Source organism: Micromys minutus, assembly GCF_963924665.1.
Source record: "Micromys minutus genome assembly, chromosome: X".
In the NCBI taxonomy this organism is placed as follows: domain Eukaryota; kingdom Metazoa; phylum Chordata; class Mammalia; order Rodentia; family Muridae; genus Micromys; species Micromys minutus.
The window spans coordinates 43,619,989-43,635,417 of NC_137970.1; positions in this window are offsets into that span (position 1 = coordinate 43,619,989).

The window sequence follows — 15,429 nt, forward strand, 5'->3', positions numbered from 1 at the left end:
TGTTCATTTCCTCTAAATTTTCCAGTTTTGTTGAGTATGGAATTTTGTAGGAGGACCTAATGAATTCTTGAATTTCCTGTTTTAGTTGTTATGTATCCATTTTAATTTCTGATTTTCTTAGTTCAAATACTCTCTCTTGGCCCCTAGTTATTGTGACTAAGGGTATATCAGTCTTGTTGATTTTCTCAAAGAATCCGCTCCTGGTTTTGTTGATTCTTTGTATATTTATTTTTGTTTCTGCTTGGTTGGTTTCTGTTCTTGTTTATTTCCAGTGGTCTACTCCACTTGGGTGTATCTGCTTTTTTTTTGTTTGTTTTAGAGCTTTCAGGTGTGCCATCAAGCTACTAGTGTATGCTCTTTCTAGTTTCTTTTTAGCAGAACTCAGACCTATGAGTTTTCATCTTAGTACTGCTTTCATTGTTGCATCTTCATTTTCGTTAAAATCTAAAAAGAAAAAAAAATCAAACAAAAAAATGTTATCATTGAGTAGAACATTGTTAAGCCTCCAGGTGTATCAGAGTATTTCAATCTTATATTTGTTGAAGCCTGTTTTATGACTATTTGGTTAATTTTGGAGATGGTACAAAGAAGAAGGTATATTCATTTGTTTTAGGATGAAATATTCTATAGATGTCTGTTAAATCGAATTGGTTCATAACCTTTGCTAGTTTCGCTGTCTCTGTTCAGTTTCTGCTTCCATGATTGATGAGAGTGGGGTGGTGAAGTCTCCCACTATTATTGTGTGTGGTGCAATATATGCTTTGGGCTTTAGTAGAGTTTGTTTTATGAATGTGGGTGCCCTTGTATTTTGAGCATAGATGTATAGGATTGAGAGTTCATCTTGATCAATTTTTTTAATGTCTAAAAATAGTCCTTCTTTATCTCTTTTGATGACTTTTGGTTGAAAATCTATTTTATTCAATATTAGGATGGCTACTCCACCTTGTTTCTTGGGACCATTTGCTTGAAAGATTTTCTTCCCACCCAGTCTTTTACTCTGAGGTAGTGCCTCTGTTTATTGCTGAAATGAGTTTCCTGTATGCAGCAAAGTGCTGTGTCCTGTTTACATATTTAGTATGATAGTCAATGTCTTTTTATTGGGGGAAGAGAGTCCATTGATGTTAAGAGATATTAAGGAATAACAACTGTTGTTTCCTGTTATTTTTGTTGTTAGAGGTAGAATTATGTTTGTGTGCTTTTCTTTCCTTTTTTTTTTTTTTTTTTTTTTTTTTTTGGTTTTGTTGCAAGAGGATTATTTTCTTGCTTTTCCTTGGGTGTAGTTTGCTTGGGTGGGAGAGTGCTTTTAAGGGTCTTCTGGGGGCTTAGCAGACTGTAGGCAGGCCCTGAGTCTTGATGGCAGTGACCAGGTTCTTTCTTTCTTTCTCTTTCTCTCTCTCTCTCTCTCTCTCTCTCTCTCTCTCTCTCTCTCTCTCTCTCTCTCTCTCTCTCTCTCTCTCTCTCTCTCTCTCTCGGCTGGAAAGTACCCATTCCCAGAGAGAACCATGCTACCTGATCCTAGGAGAGTTCAGGGAGTTCTTTCTCTGGATGGTCAGTGGGGGGTTCACTGTGAGCTCAGTTGGGAGAGTGCTTCTAAGGTTCTTCTGCATGCTCAGCTGTTTTGTGGGCAGGCCCTGAATCCTGATGGCAGTGACCCAGCTCTCTTCCTAGGACAGAATGGACCTATTTCCAGAAAGCACCAGGGTACCTGTGCCCTGAGAGTTTCCAGGGATCCCTCCCTGAATATCTGGTAAGGAGTGTGGCATGCTCAATTGGCACTTATGAGGCCCTTCTGAATGCATAGCCATGTCTGGGCAGTTCCTGAGTTGTGATGGAGGTGACCAGGCTTTCTCTTTGGGCCAGAACTGAATGTACATATTCTTTGATTCAGTAATTCTTCTAGAAATCAATACCAATGTGTCAATTACATGAAGAAATAGTTCTATACAAAAACAACTATATTGCAGTGCTCCAACAACCCTCCTTACCTGTAAAACATCTCCCTCTGAATTTATAGCCTTCATTTTTATAACTCTCTGAATTAGTACTCCCTGTACTCTGGACCCAACTGTGGTTTCATCCACTGCCGCATAAGTAGCATATAAGTAGTCAACCCTCTCCCATAAAATGACGTTTCCTTTCTTTTGACTCTTCCACCAACTTCTCATTAGGTAGGGATGAGATTTTAAGAGGTCCTCCCACCTCTGTGGTAAAATTTTTGGTAAGATGGTCTTGTTCTGGTCTTTTTCAGGTAACCACAACTGCTGTAAGTTCAGGTATCCAATGGTTAGCCAAGTCATATCCAGAAGACAACAGTTCATCACCTTCCTTTGGCACTTACCTTCTTTTATCCCTTCTTCCCTGATGTTTTGTGAGCTTTGCAGGAAAGCATGATATTGATTTCTCCTATATAGCAGGACAATGTAGCTTATTCCCTGAAGTATGAATAGTTATCCAAAAGAAAAAAAAACAACAAAAAATTCAAAGAAACAAAAAACCTAGACACATGAAGAATATAATTTTGTTGCTTAACTTCCATAAATATGCTATCTTGTGGAAACTGCAATTTATAATCCCCAGTCCTATAAATTAGGACTTGAATCCATTAATTACAGAACAGGTCATAAATTATGCAAACTGACTATAAATGCTGTAACAAAATGTGAATCTGGTCTCAGGCTGTGTAGACTATTCCCCTAAATGGGTGCTGGCCTGAATAAATCTATTAGAAGGTGTGGCCCTGTTGGAATAGGTGTGGCCTTGTTGGAGTAGGTGTGTCACTGTGGGCATGCTCGCTTTAAGAACTTAATCCTAGTTACCTGGAAGTCAGTATTCTGCAAGCAGCCTTCAGAAGATGTAGAACTCTCAGCTCCTGTTTCATGCCTGCCTGGATGGAGCCATGTTCCCACCGTCATAGTAATGGACTGAAATTCTGAACCTGTAAGACAGACCCAATTAAATTTTGTCTTTATAAGACTTGCCTTAGTCATGATGTCTGTTCACAATAACACCAAAACTAAGATACTACTGTAATAAGAACCTCTTTGACAAAAGTTGAAAGTAGCACAAATCTATGAAGTAAACATAAATATTTAGAAGGCAATTTGAAAATATGACCTTTTTCACAAAACAACACTAGTTTTCCTTCTTGATTCAATGTCTTCTCCAGCCTTGTGTTTTGACTGCATTTATATACCAACCATGACTTTCCCTTTGTGGAGCAGACCTTAAATCCAATCAAAAGAGTGGATGCTTATTTATACAAACATTATTGTAATTATTACACCAGTGAACACATATTGTCTTCCTTATTGGTATTGTAAAATATAGGGTAGAGCACTGGGTAAGACTACTGCTGTCTTTTCTCTCCAAACAGCACACGTAACACCTTCCAGCACTATGAAAGTTGACTACTGTAGAAAGAGTCTTCTGGTCAGTTCAAGAATGATTTTTCTATGGTCTGGAAAAACTCTGTGGTATTTTCAGCAATAAGGTCTTACAATGTATTTTTTTTAGGCAGTCAAGAGCAACAGCAATATCCTGTAGTATTGTAGGTACTTGTGGGATATTCTTGACAGCACCTTCAGAATTACTCACATTGTTCACACAGATTAATTCTTCCAATTGCTCGGGTCAGATCAGAGTTCTCAACTGGAAGCAGGGATATCTGGAAGATGCATACTAAATAAACACAAACTACTTTTTTTGGTACAACCTGACAAGGCAATTTTTCAAGGCTTTAAGTTATTTTCTCTCTGTCTCCCACCCCCTCCCAGTTCTCTTTCTTTCTTGGATCACTTACCAGCGCACACTCTGGATTCTATTACACACTCTGCTTTTCTTCTTTGTGCTTTCCTTTTTTCGAACTCCCACACTCATACACATCTTTGTTCTTTCCCTTTTCACTCTCACACACAATCTTCACACACACGTCACATATATCTCACACACACCACATGCACTCTTCTTTCACACACAAACACTCTCTCTCTCTCTCTCTCTCTCTCTCTCTCTCTCTCTCTGTCTCCATACACACCTCACATTCTCTCTTCACTCACTCTTCACACTCTCTTGATCTCTCATTCACTCACTCTCTCACTTGCTCACTCACTAACTTGCTACCTAGCATTTCTCTTGCCCCAGTCTTTTGTTGATACTCCAAAAGCAGGTAAAAAATAACTGCATAATTATTGCCAAATCAAATTAAAAAAAAAACCACAACCCACAAAGTATTAAGAATCATAATTGTTCCCCAAAATTTCAAGATTCCCCTATTCTCAGGCCTGTGGCCAAAATAATAATAATTGCAAGCTTATCGTTATTTAAACTTTAACTTTTAACTTATTATACTTCAGAGCTCTGAGGTCAGCTACTTGAATTTTCCTGTGATGCTCTAATGATAAATGACATGGGCAAAGCTGCCAGGCTGTGGCCAGAAAGAATCAAGTTAACCCTTAACTAGGTAGTTCCTCTAGCTTTCTGTTCCTGTACATTGAACACAATGACTCTCCTAAGAATCCCAGCATTATAACTTAGGTATATTAGTATATAATTTCATGCATTCTATACTTTCTTATCCAGGAACCATTCTCAAATGTTGTGCAAAACTTATTTCATAATTTCAATAACTTTTCTTTTTCTTGGGGTCCCAATGTTGGCTCTAAATCATTTTCTAATATCTTTTTCAAACTTTCTTTGCAAGTCAAACATTAATCTGGAACTACTATTGTGTAATTATTACATTGTTTTCAAGATGAGAACTCACAGCATGCACCTTGACCTGTGCTGTGTCCCTTTGCCTCAATTTCCAGTTGTTTAAGAATCATTACATCAAGGAACATCTAGTTTCACAGACTCCACCAGAGCAGAAGGAGAAAGAAATAGGAAAGTCAGATATAGTAGAATAATTATGCACTCCAAGGCCAACTGTAGTCACGCACAAATGAAATCTATGAATTGCTATGAAATGAAATATAGTCCAAGGCCAAAGTAGTCACGCACAAATGAAATCTGTACAGCCATTGTCCAGGGCTAAGGTTAGGAGAAGTGGGAACAACTGTTTTTTTTTTTTTTTTTTTTTTTTTTTTTTTTTTACAAAGAACTGCCTGCCGTGGGCTACTGAGATGTCTCCATTCAGGCCTACTGCAGGCAGTCTCTTATTTCAGATGGTTGGCCCCTGGAGGGATATGACTCCTGCTTCTCAGGATCCCAGAAACCATCTTTTTTCACAAGTTGCTGTTTCAGGCTTCTGAGATGGATGTCTCCGTCCTGGCCACTGCTGGCAGTCCCTGTCATGGTATGCTGTTCCCAGCATCCGATCTATGAGAATCAGAAGTCTTTTCATCTTCTGGTTTCTTCCTCAGTTTCTTTTTAGAGATTTAAAAATTTTTTATTTAAGGTATTTCCTATTACCCCAGTTAAGACACATATAGGAACATACCTTGGACACTGGTTACACACCCATTCCCACAACACCTAGAGAAAGCCTCTTACCCAGGTGCTCTAATATGCCCAGGATAACAGGTAAGAAGGCTGCAATGTCTTCCCAACACCAGGAGTAACTAGGTTTCCAGGATCCACAGAGAGAAAAAATCCCTGCCAGACAATGACAGGGGTTCCTTCAGGTCTGAACTTGTGACCTAAGCAGACTTTGGAACCTGGTTTTAAACCAATTTGTACAAAACTCAGAGGAAGCTCATCTCCCAGGTGCTGTAACAAGCCCAGGTTCACAAGATCAGAGAGGAAACTTGACTCCCAGGAGATTCAGCACACCCAGGACCAGTGTAGCTCTGACACACACAAGATCAGAAATGAGGTCAAAACATCTTTCCCAACACTGAGATTTACTGGGACCCAAACAGAAACTAGGGAGAACCAAATTCCCATCAAGACTGGGGCACAGGTTCCTTCTGGCTTGTACTTGTGAACAGAGCAAACTCAGGACACTACTTAATTTGTTCTATAAAGCCACAGTTATGCTTATACCTAAACCACACAAAGACCCAACAAAGACAGAGAACTTCAGACTAATTTTCCTTTGAACATCAATGCAAAAATGCTCAATAAAATTCTCACAAATTGAATCCAAGAACAAATGAAAATTATCATCCATCAAGATCAAGTAGGCTTCATCCAAGAGATGCAGGGATAGTTTAATATATGGAAATCTATCAACATAACCTACTATATAAACAAACACAAAAAATAAAAACACAGATCATCCCATTAGGTGCTGAGGAAACTTTTGACAAACTTTAACGCGCTTTCATTATTCAAGTCTAGGAAAGATCAAGAATTCAAGGCCCATACCTAAATACAGTAAAAACAATATACCGGAAACCAGTAGCCAAAATCAAACTAAATGGTGAGAAACTTAAAGTAACCCCACTAAAATCAGGGACTATACAAGGATGACCATTCTCTCCTTACCTATTCAATATAGTACAAATTCAAAGGGATACAAATTGTAAAGGAAGAAGGCAAAATATAACTATTTTCAGATGATATGATAATATACTTATGTGACACCAAAAATTTCACCAGAGAAATCCTACAACTGATAGACAGTGTAAGCAAAGTGGCTTGATGTAAAATTAATGCAAACAAATCAATAGCCTTCCAGTACTCAAAGAAAAAATTGGCTGAGAAAGAAATTAGTGAAAGAAGACCCCTCACAAACAATTCTCAACTGAGGAAAATAGAATGGTTGAGAAGCACCTAAAGAAATGTTCGAAAACCTTAGTCATCAGGGAAATGCAAAACAAAACAAAACAAAACAAAACAAAAAACACAGTGATTCCACCTCACACCAATCAGAATGGCTAAGATCAAAAGCTCAGGTGACAGCAGATGCTGGCAAGGATGTAGAGAAAAAGGAACACTCCTCCATTGTCAGAAGGATTGCAAGCTGGAAAGAAGTCTGGCAATTCCTCAGAAAATTGGACATAGCACTACAAGTATATCACTCCTTGCCATATACTCAAAAAATTTCTCCAAAATATAACAAGCACACGTGTTCCAATATGTTGATAGCAGCCTTATTTACAATAGCTAGAGCTGGAAAGAACCCAGATGTCTTTCAACAGAGGAATGAATATAGAAAATGTGCTACATTTACAAAATTGAGTACTACTCAGCTATTAAAAACAATGAATTTATGAAATTCTTAGGAAAATGTGTGGAACTAGCAAATATCACCCTGAGTGAGGTAACCCAATCACAGAAAAAGACCCATGGTTTACACTCAGTGATAAGTGCATATTAGCCCAAAAGCTCCAAAAACCCAAGATACAATTCACAGACCCCAAGCTGTTCATGAGGAAGGAAGACAAAACTGTTGATGCTTCAGTCCTTCTTAGAAGGGGGAACAAATTAGTCACAGGAAGAAATAGGGAGACTGAAGAAAAGGCCATCCAGAGAATTCCCCACCTGGGGATCTATCCCACATACAGCCACCAAACCCACACACTCTTCTGGATGCCAAGAAGTGCATGCTGACAGGAGCCTGATATAGTTGTCTCCTGCGAGGCTATGCCAGAGCCTGACAAATACTGGATTTAGACCTGGGTCCACAATGGAAAAATTAGAGAAAGGCCTGAAGGAGTTGAAGGCGTTTGAAACCCCATAGGAAGAACAATATTAATCATCCAGATCCATCAGAGCTCTCAGTGACTCAACCACCAACCAAAGAGTACACATGAAACGACCCATGGCTCCAGCTGCACATGTATCAGAGGATGGTCTTATTGGGCTTCCGTGGGAGGAGAGGCCTTTGGTCCTGTGAAAGCTTAATGCCCCAGTGTACAGGAATGCCAAGGCAGGGTGGTGGGGGGGTGGGGGGGTTGATGTGGGAACACTGTCATAGAGACAGTGGGAGGGGAATAGGATACGCAAATTCCAGAGGGAAAACACGGAAATGGTATAACATTTGAAATGTAAGTAAAGAAAATATTCAATAATAATAAAAAATAAAGAAAAATAACCTCCAAAAAAAGAAAGAAAGAAATACAATGTGCTTTCATAATTACAATAAAAGAGAAATAGGCTTTGTGTTAGAGAAAAAAATTGTGTTAGAGAAAAAAAACATTCAGGTCCAAGTATGAAGGTACAGGTGTGCTATATGGTAAGGCAAAGCCATGTGAAAACTCTTTCTTTGAATTTATAATGAGCTTACAGTATAAAACACTACTTTGAACTTGCTATTGATACCTTTCTGTAACTCCCCTTTTTTGTTACATTTTATCTATTAGATAATTCTTATGTAGATGAGTTTTTGTATAAAAGCTATAGAAAGCTGAAACCAATAAAGAAAAGTAGTGCAGACCCACAGGAGGCTGAGCTGCCAGAAAAGCTGCACAGGTGCTTTTCCACCTGGACCAAGGGTGCAATGAGCCTGAAGCACAGGCCTGGGGAGGTCACACTGGGAGTTCTCAAAGTACAGGGAGCACAGTGCTCTCTGGAAAAGGCACCCTTTAGGTTTGTAGTGAGGGCCAGGTCTCTGTCATTGGGACTCAGGATCTGCCTGCAGAAAGCTGAGCTCTCAGAACAGCTGCACAGGCATTCTTTTACCTGGACCAATGATAAGCCTGTGGCACAGGCCCCAGGAGGTCACACCAGGAGTTAGTTCTCAGTCCAGGGAGCACAGGCTCTCTGGAAAAGTATCCTTTCTGGCCAACAACAGTAAGGGCCTGGTCTCCACCACAAGGACATAGGATCTGCCCTCAAGAGACTGAGTTCCCAGATCAGCTGCACAGGCAACTTTCCACCTGGACCAAGAGTGAGCCTGACTCACAGGTCTGAAGGTTTCTAGGTGAGGAAACTCCTAACAATGTGCTATGCAAGGATAACATAGTCAAGGAGAAATAAAGACAGAAATTAAGGATCTTTTAGAATTTAATGAAAATGAACACACAGCATACCCAAAACTATGGGATGCAATGAAAGCAGTACTAAGAAAATTCATAGCTCTGAGTGCCTCCAAATAAAACTGGAGAGAGCATACACTAGCAGCTTGGCAGCACAGCTGAAAGCTCTAGAACAAAGATAAGCAGATACACCAAAGAGGAGTAGATGGTAGGAAATAAATAAACTCATAACAGAAATCAACCAAATAGAAACACAAAGAACTATACAAAAAAAATCAAGAAAAGCAGGAGCTGTTTCTTTCAGAAAATTAACAAGATCAATAAACCCATACCCAGACTAACTACAGGGCACAGAGAGAGTATCTAAATTTAAAAAAAAATCAGAAATGAAAGGGGAGACATAACAACAGAAACTGTGGAAATTCAAGAAATCATCAGATCCTACTACAAAAGTTTATACTCAACAAAACTGAAAGATCTGGAGGAAATGGACAAATTTCTAGACTGATACCAGATATCAAAGTTAAATAAGGATTAGATAAACCATTTACACAGTCCCATAACACCTAAATAAATAGAAGCAGTCATCAAAGCCTCCTAAATAAAAAAGCCCAAGAGCAGATGGGTTCAGAGCAAAATTCTATCAGTCTTTTATAGAAGACCTAATACTAATACTTTCCAAACTATTCCACAAAATAGAGACAGAGGGAACACTACCCAACTCATTTTTGAAGCCACAATTACACTTATTCCTAAACTGCACGAAAACACTACAAAGAAAGAGAACTTTAGACCAATCTCTTTTATGAATATTGATGCAAAAATACAAATACTCAATAAAATTCTTGCAAACCAAATCTAAGAACACATCAAGACAATCATCCTTCACGATCAAGTAGGCTTCATCCTTGGAATGCAGGAATGGTTCAATATATGAAAATCCAGCATCGTAATCCACCATATAAACAAACTCAAAGGAAAACATCACATGATCATTTCACTAAATGTTGAGAAAGCATTTGACAAATTTCAACAAACTCTTTGAAAGAGCAGAATTCCAATCCAATCACCATGTTCATAACAGACTTATTTGTAATAAACAGAAGCTGGAAAGAATCCAGATGTCCTTCAACAGAGGAATGGATACAGAAATTGTGGTACATTTACACAATGGTATACTACTCAGCTATTAAAAACAATGACTTTATGAAATTCTGAGGCAAATGGATGGAACTTGAAGCTCTTATCCTGAGTGAGATAACCTAGTCACAAAAGAACACTCATGGTATGTACTCACTTATAAGCAGATACTGACTCACAAAGCTTGAATATCCAAGAAACAACTCAATTTATGAAGGTCAAAGAGAAGGAATACCAGAAGGTGGATGCCTCTGTCCTTAGAATGGAGAACAAACACTCATGTGAGGAATTGAAGGGACAAATAGAGGAGCAGGGATTGGAGAACAGACAATCCAGAGACTGCCTTACCTGGAGATCTATCCCATATGTAGCCACTAAACTCAAGCACTATTGCTGATGCCAAATAGTGCTTCCTGGCATGAATATGATATGGATGACTCCTCAGAGGTCCTACCAGAGCCATACCGATAGAGAAAGAATGCTTGCAGCTAACCTTTGGACTGAACACAGGGACCCCAATGAAAGAGCTAGAGAAAAGACTGAAGGAGCTTACAGGGTCTGCAACCCTGTGGGAAGAACAAAATTATCAACTAACCAAACCCACCACAGCTGACTAAATCAACAACCAATGAGTTTGTATGGAGAGACCCATGGCTCCAGGTGCATCTGCTTCAGGTGCAGATGAAGCATTTTTTAGCATCTATTTGGGAAAAGGCCTTTCGTCCAGCAAAGACTAGATTTTTGTGGTTTTATTGTGCTTATACTTTTCAAAATCTAGATAAATGATAAAATATGTAAGGTTTTGGGATATGTTCATTAATGCAATGGACAGTAGCACCTCAGATAATGTCTGTATGTATACAAAACTTATTCTGTTCGTGTATAAAATAATTTTGTAACAAAGCCTGCAAAGTTCCAGGTTGGTTAGGGAGGCTGTTTTTCTTTTATTTTTTTTTCTCTCTTGGCAGTGCTGGGTATGTACCTCCCTACTGCAAAAATCTGCAAACTGAATTGCAATTTATTATCTGATATTAAAATGCAAATATTATTTTTTTCAACAAAATAATTATTTGAAAAATGAAACAGAAATATGGAAAGAAGAAAAAAAGGCTACAATAATGTAATCACCCAAGCTTTTTTGCATTTGGCAATTATTTTAACGCATATGCATACTTGGGAAAGACCAAACTGTAATAACAGAGTCATCTGCTCTGGCTTGTGTACCAGTAGTGAGGATTTTATATTTTGTTCTTTGGGTTTCTCTGTACTTTTCCAATTTAACAAATATTTTTAATGAAAAGGTTAAACCAGATGCGATATAATAGATAAAATGTCGGATAGAAGTGAGGTGCAAAGCTCCCCATTGTGCACTCCAGCTAGAACTTTGAAAGATGAAATGAAAGATCAGAAGTGGCTGACTCACTGATCATTAGCTTGCTGCTGGTGCTTCCACCTAACAAGCTAATTCAGCCAATTCTACTTAGAGTGGAACATTAAGCAAAAAATGTCATCTCAAATCTTCAAATTGTTCCCTGTGTAGAAGATGGGACTGGAAGTGGGTGCTATCCGAAAAATTAACTAGACATTTACCACAGTCTCTTTAGAAAGGGAAAGACTGCAGATTTAGGATAGATAAAGCCTCAGCCGAAATACAGGGCCTGAGAACACCAGCAGATCAGTTTGACTGTTCTGGAAACACTGAGTGAATACGTGGTCCTTTTTCAACAGTTTTTTGTCCTGACATCCTTTTACTGTTTTTCATTTGATTATCATTCAAGGGTTCTAATACCTCTAAGTCCCATCTGAAATCAATCATATTGACTCTCAGTCATGGAGACTCCTGTTTATTTTACTTTTATTTCTGGATTTTCATTTTTCCCTTTCTTTCTTGAGATTGTTTATGGAAACTTTTAGCTAAGAATTTATCTAAGGTTAAGAGTAACATTGTATTATGAATATTCTCCAATACCCACAAGTTACCCTTCAAGAAAGCAGAAAGGGATGGGTGGAAGAATTCTGTATTGCCCTAGTCATAATGGCCATGATTAGTAAAACACATATCAGCAGGTGTTAGGGATTGTGGAATATTTGTTATTGAAAGTACTGACAACTGGACTCCATTTTCTTACTACAGAGACATTTGCTCATATATATGGATGTTTAAAATAGCCAGGATGCCCATCACCTAAGGAAAATATGGTACTGGTAGAAAACAAGATATTATTCATCTGTTAAGAAAAAGGAAATAAAATTTACAGGTAAATAGATGGAGATAGCAATAATCATCATGAGTGAAGGAACCACACTCAGAAAACCATGAATATACATGAACGAAAGGTCATAAAAGATAGACAATTCCAGAGCAAGTGTATTATTTCACAGAAATGACATCTTTTAGAAACAACAGGCTAATATACATTTGGACTCTTTGTCACACACACAGAGTCTGTGACAGTATGCACAAAGTTAGCACAAGATCAAGCCATAAAAAATTCCAGAATACAGCATGGAAAGTGAGCACAATGTCTCACCACTAACTGGAGAGCGGGTGTGGCGGCAGTCTCAAGATGATGCTTGGGACTCCAGCACTAGCAACTGACTTCCTCCCCCCACCCCCACCCCCCCCCACCCCCCCCCCCCCCCCGAGATTAGCCACTCCCACCGTGCGAGCTGCACCCATGACTTGAGGTCAGGATAATAGGAGAGCGCTTGGGGGCGGGGAGAAAGAGAAACTGAAAGGGAAACAGAAGGAGAAACAGAAAGAGAGACAGAAGGGGACAGGGAAAGATTTTCACTGGCATGCTGTAATAAACCGCTTTGAGAAGAACGCTGTGTCTTCACTCTTTTTCTGCTGGTCGGAGACGGTAGCAACAACTAACCATGAAGAAACTTACTATTGATAGCTATTAGGGGAGAGAAAAAAGTTTTCTTCAATTGAGTAACATTGGGTATACTGAATTCACTCTAGGGTAGGCTCCATTCTCAGGAGTAATTGGCCTAAACAAGTAAGACTCAATTTTTATGCTTTAGTTTTGCTTTTGAAATATTAATATAATTACAATATTTTCCTCTTCCCTTTTCCTCTTTTTAAAGTTTCCCTGCTATCCTTCAAAATCATAAACTTTTAAAAATCAGTTGCTATTGCATACTATATGAATATGAAGCACGCACACATATTAATCAATTTAATGTTATTTGCATGTTTTCAGAGATGACCATTTGGCACTGAATAACCAATTTATCTGCTTTTCTCAGAAAGACAATCTGTCATACTCCCAGCTGTCCTAAGTTATCTGCAACTATTTGAGCAGGATTGAGGCCTTATGAGCTTTTTTTTCTGTGCAGTTTCGCATGTCCATTGGTGTTAACCTCATTTAGCTCACATTTTAACAGTCTTTTTGTTAGAACTTTAATGTATATTCTGGCTACTTGGAGACATAGTCTCACAACAAACTCCTTTATTCTTTATTCTGCCCCACCATCTACAATGTTCCATGGGCCTTAGGATACCTAATGCTTTTTTGTATCTACTGGGAGTGGGCTCCATAACCTGCATTTTGATTGGCGGTGATTTTTTTGCAGTGGTCTCTCTGTTACAAGCAGAGCCTTTTCTTAATGAAGTGTAAAGACTAAGCTTATCTATGGATATAGGGGCAAATGTTTATAGATTGTTAGGGATTATGCTGGCTTAGTGTTTAGAGGTTATAGATTCTCCTCCAATGTCCATGACTAAATTAGCACTGAGTAGATAGCTAGGTTTCCATTACCAAGAAAGCTTTACCTTTTGTTGAGACGGTCTTATGTCCAGTTAGAGAAATGTTAGTCACCTCCAAGGTATAGATGTTGCTAATGTATTCTTGGAGTTATTATGCCGTGCTGGTTGTTGAAGTGATTCATAGGTATCATAGTGGTATAGGACTGTTCGTTTCCTATATCCTTTGTCAGACTTCATGGAAAACTTTGGTCCCATAAAAACGAGGCTTCAAGGATGTGGAAATCAGGTCACTCCTAGTTCAGAAGCCATTGGGCCCTATTTCTGAACTTTGTGTTGTTTTTAGGGATTTACCTTCCACCACTTGAATGCAAACAAGGAAAATATCACTAAGCTGCATGTTATGCCTGAAAAAGCCACAAGGAATCACACTGTTGACTATTTATGTAATAAGAAACAGACGCACACACATATTATATATATATATATATTATATATATATATTTTAATTACTGTTGTAACTAGGCTGATGGTACTCTCTCCAAGAGTAAAACACTTCCCAACCAAAGCCCAAGACTACAGATTTTTGTTTATTTGTTTTTGAGAAAAAGACAGGTCATGAAGTCTCCTTTCTTTAAGAAGTGTTAACAGGATTTGGGAGGATTTGTTGGGTAAAAATATGAGTGAAGGAGCTTGTAACCCTATAGAAAGAACAACAATATCAACCAACCAGACACCCTAGGGACCAAGGAACTAAACCACCAGCCAATAAGTGCACATGGAGGGACCCATGTCTCCAGCCACATATGTAGCAGAGGATGGCATTCGTTGTCTGGCATCAATAGGAGGAAGGAGAAGCCCTTGGTTCTCTGAAGGCTTAATGCTCCAGTGTAGGAGAATGCCAGGGCATTGAGGTAGGAGTGGGTGGGTGGGAGTGAAAGCATCTTTATAGAAGCAGTGGGAAGAGAATGGTAGAGGGGGGAAAAGGGGAGATAACATTTGAAATATAAATATATGAAATATCCAAAAAATGAAAATGATCAAAATATATTGTATAGAATTCTTAAATCAAAAATATGAAAAAAAAATCAATAAGAAATAAGTATACTATGGTGCTGGTATTATTTTGTGAGTCCTAATAGTAAAGTGTGCGGGAGGGGTGCCTTTGACTCTTTTGTCTATTCTTGGGACCATTTTTCTCTTTCTGAGTTGCCTCATCCAGCCTTGATATGAGGGTTTGTAACTAGTCTTACTGTGAATTCTTATGCCGTATTCAGTTGATATCTCAGGGAGGCCTCCTCTTTCCTGAAGGGAAATAGAGAACTACACCTGGGGGAAAGAGGCAATGGAGAGACTGTGAGGATTGGAGGGAAGGGAAACCACAGGATGTCATATATGAGTAATAAATATAAAAAACAATCATAATCATATAACTTGGGGGTGTTAGGCAATAGTAGGGTGAAGTGCCATCATTGAATCCAATTTCAAGCATTTTCAAGCAAACAAACAAATTAATAAACAAACAAATAAACTAGTAAATTAAGTAAGAGAGAAATCATTAGCCAAGTGACCTAAGAGAAGTGGGGAGCTATATGAGTTGAGGTAAGGGCAGTAAAGGTAATAGCATTTTTTATCAGTCAAAAATCTATAGTGAATGTTTCCTGTAAATTACCAGCTTGTTACTACTTACATCTAATCTCTAGATATTTGGAGAAC